The following is a 6,046-nucleotide window of genomic DNA, read 5'->3' as shown; positions in this document are numbered from 1 at the left end:
TCTCCGCAGATACCTTGTGGGAAAGAAATCCAGAGGACGAAAGGAAAGGAGAAATGGCCAGTTCTCAGGTAAGCCTGGTGTCCCAGGAGAGGCCATGTCATGTTTTCCTCCTGAAGTTCCTTTTAGAAATTGCAAATGTTGGTACCTGTAGTTCTGATGTTTCTCCCTTCTGTTTTCACCTGATCTGAAGATCTTTCCAGAAATGATCCTCAAGGCCAGGTCTTCAGAACTCTTCTCCCCTGTATCCCAGAGCCTTCTCTCCTAAGTCTCCAACCTGCCTTACAATAGGACAGCAGCAGCTGTCACTGGGAGTTAAAGTCCTGAAAGCATTGAAAATAGTTTCTGAGTGATAGACGCACGTGGGCGGGGGGCTTCAGTCTGAGATTCCTGCTGCTGCTGAGGTCTGGTCCGGGCGGTCAGTGAGGGAAAACCTTTCTCCTTTAGGCCCCATGTGCTTGCTTTTCTCAGCGCTGTGTAGCCCAGGGGTCAGGAAATCAAGAAATAACCTCAATGGATTTGTGTCCAGAATAACTCTAGATGTTCTCTGAGAGAAAGTGTGGGAAGGGGGAGTTCTTGAGACTTGCTCTTTAGAATGTGAAGTAGGTATTTTATGTAAAATACACTAGTTAAATTACACTAGAGGGGAACCTGGGGGCTCAGTCAGTTAAGCCTCAAGACTGTTGATTTTCCCCCCGGGCCACAATCTCAGGGTCCTGGTGATGAAGTTCTTGAACCTAGGTGAGGTTTAATGGGGTGAGGTTCGGAGCCGATGGCTAAGAAAGAATTCTTAAGATGTCTTTGGTGCAAAAAGGTGGTTTATTAGAGCACGGGGATAGGACCCATGGGCAGATGGAGATGCTGCACCAGGTTGTGAGGGATGGCAGGTTATGTACCCTGCGGTTGGGGGAAGGTGAGGTAAAGGGGGTGATGTTAGTCTCTAAGGAATTTTGGAAGCAAGGTCTCCAGGACCTTGAGGGGCTAGCTATTGTTGTTATCATTACTAGTAGTAAAAATCTTCTTGTGAGACCCTTTAGATGTATATCAGTGGGCCATATGCTTGGGAATGATTCTTGACACTATCTTGGAGATCTAAAGTTTCACATCTCTCCTATCAAGTGTCCTTGTTGGTGAGATTTGGGTTTAGAAGAAATTTAACTTTATTTAGGGCTTGAGGAACTGAGTTATTGGCCTCTGGAAATTGTGCTATTGTTAGATAGCTTCTTTGTTGTAAATCTCCAGGACATTGGTAAACCAAGGGAGATTCCCGTCTTGCAGGACTGTGATCTCTGCAAGTTAAGAATATGTTTTTCTTTTAGGGCAGCCAGAGGTGCCTGAGGAATGTCACACATATTACTGAGGGGAGTGAGTGGAGAGGGGGTGCAAGGTGCCAGCTTTTACTTTGTCCTCAGCCAGCCTCCTGCTCCCTCATCACTGGGATGAGCTCTTTCTTTGGCTGCAGGCTCAGCTGGGAACCCCCTTGAGATTCTGTTCCTCTCCCTGGCCCTTGCACTAAAGTGTAAATGAATCTGTAATTAAGATTATGCTGCCTCATAGGGGACATGGAGACTCTGTTGTCTAAATGTGGTGTCTCTGCTGGTCAGGTGGAGCCCCTGAACCCGGGTCCATGATTGGGGTGGAGGAAGTCACGTGGGCTTGGAGAGTTCACCTGAGGAAGAACCACGCTCTTTGCAGTAAACAGAATATCCTGCGGGAGGCAGGAGGCAGGTGGCAGAGGAGAGAGAGGCTCTGTGCAAGGAGCAGTGGGTGTGGTGGGGGCTCTTTTTAGTGCGGGAAGGTGAGGAGTTAGGGGGCTCATGGAAGTTTCCCTCTTCTGGGCACTGTCCCTGGTTGTCAGTAGCTCATTGTGATGAAGTCCCAGAACCTAAGTCAGGTTTGGTGGGGTGAGGAGGTTCGGAGCCGATGACTAAAGAAAGAATTCTTAAGATGTCGTTGGTGCAAAATGGTGGTTTATTAAAGCACGGGGACAGGACACGTGGGCAGGAAGAGCTGCTGCCCCGGGTTGTGAGGGTGGGCATGTTATATACCCTGCGGCTGGGGGGAGGTGGTGAAGGGAGTGAAGGGATGGGAGATTTCAACAGAGTTTTCACATGTTAGGGAGGGCCTACAAGGTGCCAGGGGGAGTCCTTGCCCTTATGGCTTGATCAATATCGTCTTTAGGTCAGGCACTAACATCAAGATAATTGGGGGATTCTTGGTGGGGTATTATGATCCAGCTATCATTCACATTCCCTTCTACCTCAGTCTCCTCCAGTTTATGGTGGGAGGGAGACATTAGGGCTTCAGGAACCGAGAGTTATTTGCCTCTGGAAATTTGTGCTATTGATAAGGTAACCTCCCTGTTTAGGTCTCTAGGACATCTGTAGAGCAAGGGAGATTCCTGTTCTGCAGGATTGCGATCCCTGCAAGTTAACCATTTATCGTTTTATGGCAGTCAGGGGTGCCTGAGGAATGCCACACATATGGAGTGGAGTGGGTGAAGAGGAGGTGCAAGGCGCCAGCTTCTTCTTTGTCCTCAGCCTTGGTTAGTTTGGGCCTGTGGCTCCTTTGAGGTGAGTCCCCAATGGGCCTGTCTGGGTTCAGCAATGGGGTCACTGGGGCCCACTCTCCATGCCTTTCCTTAAGTCCCCTTGCCTCAAAGCAGCTGCTACAGAAACTGTAGGTAATTGAACTGTATATATATCCTCTGTTTTCATAATGAGATTCCTATTTCGAATTCCTGTTTCCAGACCACCAAAAATAAATAAATAAATAAATACCAGTGATGGGGTGTCCTTGGGTGTGCCTTGGCACCGAGATTATTTTCTTTCCTACGCTTGGTGTGAACTGGATTTATTGTCTTGCTGCTCTTTGCGAGATCATTCCCCTGCTATGATCATATTTTCTCTCCCAGTCATTTGTAGGAAACGTGGATGTACTTAGCAGTATGCCGAGATCATCACAGTTCAACTGGAAATGCCTTTGAGTTTCTCTTGCTTGCTTTTTTCTTTTTTCAAGAATTATTATTTGAGGGGCGCCTGGGTGGCTCAGTGGGTTAAAGCCTCTGCCTTTGGCTCAGGTCATGATCCCAGGGTCCTGAGATCTGCTCAGCAGGGAACCTGCTTCCTCCCCTCTGTCTGCCTCTCCAACTACTTGTGATCTCTGTCTGTTAAATAAATAAAATCTTAACAAAAAAAAAAGAATTATTATTTGAGAGAGAGAGAGGCTGAGAGCGCACATGAGCAGTGGTGGAGCGGGACAGGAAGGAGTAGACTCCCTGCAGAGCGGGGAGAACATGTGGGGCTCCATCCCAGGTCCCTGGAAATGAGACCTGAGCTGAAGGTGGACACTTAACTAGTGCCCTTGATCGTAGATTCTGAGAAAAACCAAGTCAAAAGGGGTGTGCATAACATTAAATTTCCTTCCACTTGGTGCCATTGGTAAATACGTGAGTAGGGAGAGTAGGACATTCTTCCTGGAATTCACAACTGCCTTCATGTTGATGTTTAATTAGAGGAGAAAAGCAACCTTTGCTTCTCAGTAACCAGAGTTCCAGGATTCTGAGAGTCCTCCTTAACATAAGAAAATCCTTTTGGAATCTTCTTTATCTCTTCCCCCCAAATGCATGTTGGCCATCATGCTCCATGCATGTCTCCCACTGATACAGATCTACAGGGTCCTCCATCCAAGGTTTCACTCAACAGTAGTCACTTACTACTTATTAGTAGTAAGTAGTCACTTACTTACAGTAGTCACTTACTACTACTCATCATCACACCAGCTGGGCCCTCAAGGTCCTGGGAACCTTGCTTTCAGCTTCCTTCATGATGGCTGCGCTCCTGAGCCACTTACCATTTTAGTGCAGACTGAGTTCCGGCTCACACCCCAGTGCAGGATCTCTGACCCATGGGGCCTGTGCCTGTGCATCATCAGGAAGACCACAGCTTTGACACCAAAGACATCTCAGGAATTGTTTCTTCATCATTCATTCCTGCACCCCAAGATTTCACATCAGAAATATCTCATGATTCCTTCTGGAATATTGGTTCTTCTCCTGCATGCCAGCAGTGTGCACTGGACAAAGAGCGCTCTCACCTCTCTGTAGTTGGTAGGGTTGACTTCTCGGAGTGGAGGTTGTCAATCAGTACTGCCCTCTGTCTCATGGGTTTTTCTTTTATTCCACACTCATGTTCTGGAGCAGGGAAAGTCAGGTCTTGGGTTTAGCTGGTGACATTAACTCCCACTTTCATGTTACGGACCATCGTGAAGTGTGTCAATGGCCACTTGGTGACTGTGGTATTTATTGCAGGGACAGCTGGCCTTCAGGGATGTGGCCGTAGAACTCTCTCAGGAGGAGTGGGGATGCCTGACCCACACTCAGCGGCAACTGTACAGGGATGTGATGTTGGAGAACTATGGACACCTCTGCTTCTTGGGTGAGAAAGACTCCTTCTAGATTCCCCAAACCACACTCTGGGTTTTCTGCTTCCTGTGAAGATTGTCTCTTGGACAATTCCTGTTTGAATAACTGGAATTCAGATCCAAACAGAGAGGGGAGTGAGGAGGGGTTTGTACATGTAGAGAAAAGCCATCATCATGTGTCCTTTTCATCTTTAGCTTCTCAAGGTAATACCCCCACTTCTGTAGATGAGTTGCAATTCTAAACACTTAGTGACAGAGAATGGTGCTGCTCACATGTTAAACTGAAATTTCCCTTCTTACTATGTCTACTGCTTGGAAGTGGAGGTCAGGATGTGAACATTGGAAATGCCTCCAGTGTGTTCGAAAGGGACTGTTGGGCAACAGCTTTTGGGAAACCATTTTCTAGAATTGTACAGTATCCTCTCTTCTGTGCTTAACACAATCCTGATGGAAAGTTAGAATCTCTGGCGATACTCATTTTCCTTTTCGCTCGTAAACAGGTCTCAATGTGTCAAAGCCAGGCCTGATCACGTTTTTGGAGCAAGAGAAGCAGCTCTGGGATATGAAGAGAAAGGAAACCAAAGGCTTCCATCCAGGTAGGTGAGGATAAATGAGGCAGATGACAGAAGGGAGGCCCAAGTCTGAAGGAGGAACATAGACCTTAAGCTATGGTGCCACTAGCTGTCCTTGAATGAAAATCAGTTGGAGACATGCCTGGTTTTATTTCTCTCATGCTCCCAGAGGGACATCTACTCTCCCACATTATCAAGTTCTTGCATCCTATAGGGATTCTCCTTCAGCTCCAGTGATGGTCTGCCACATCCACAGGAAGGGCCAGGAGACTCTCCTTGGAGGGGGAAGCCCTCCCCCCTCCCCGCCCCAGTCTGAGAGCTTCTCCATTGCTTTGAGGGCCCTGGGGAAGTCATCCCATTTCTGAGGACCTCTATGTTTTGGCCTTTGTCAGTTCTGGCTTTCATCATGAGACAAGTAGGTCAGGGTAGTTGTATACACACTGGGTTTTGGTGCAGAAATTCCAAGAATACTGGAGACAGATTTCTAATGTTTTCTGGCTTATGCTTTCTAATGTTACAGAGGCTTTAATCTTATTCTTACAAAACTGACATTTAGTAACTGCATCAGATAACAAGCCACCTCCCTAAAATGAGACAATGTGCAGTTCTATTTCCTCTCTCTGTGTTCATTCCTCAGTGGTGAAATAATGCAATGTCTCTGTTTCCTAGCCGCCTCACATAAAGAATGTTATTGGGGGACTAGCACATTTAGAACTCCGAACTTGGAACCTTTAAGAAGGTCTCACTATGTAAGTCAAAAAAGGATAAACTTTATGCTTTTTGCCAATAAAACTATGTGTATTTGATTGTGTTTGTGTATCATTCCTACATGCTCTGATTCCTACTGTTAATTTCTCTCCCTGGGGAGTGGTGAGTGAATGTTATACTATGTCTAGGTGAGTTGTCATCAACATAGAATTAATTTCATCATGTATTTGTGGGTGAATTGTTTTCTTTTGTCATGAAAGAAAAGAGTTTCTAGGATTAAAAGTACATTTGAAACACCTTATACCTGTGTATCATGTTTTGGTAGGAAATAAGAAAGATTTATTTTA

At 46.3% G+C, this 6,046-nt stretch overlaps 1 long non-coding RNA gene across 1 annotated transcript; it reads left to right on the top strand.

The window, feature by feature from the left end:
• The first annotated feature begins 4,310 nt into the window (after window positions 1-4,310).
• LOC132005553 (uncharacterized) lies at window positions 4,311-5,740 on the top strand. The gene is made up of 3 exons (XR_009400833.1): window positions 4,311-4,433; window positions 4,920-5,015; window positions 5,661-5,740. It is a non-coding gene; the product is annotated as an uncharacterized LOC132005553 (long non-coding RNA).
• The last annotated feature ends 306 nt before the right edge of the window (window positions 5,741-6,046 follow it).

Source organism: Mustela nigripes, chromosome 17 (assembly GCF_022355385.1).
Source record: "Mustela nigripes isolate SB6536 chromosome 17, MUSNIG.SB6536, whole genome shotgun sequence".
In the NCBI taxonomy this organism is placed as follows: domain Eukaryota; kingdom Metazoa; phylum Chordata; class Mammalia; order Carnivora; family Mustelidae; genus Mustela; species Mustela nigripes.
Note: the sequence above shows the minus strand (reverse complement) of the source record. Positions and strands in the feature narration are given on the sequence as shown.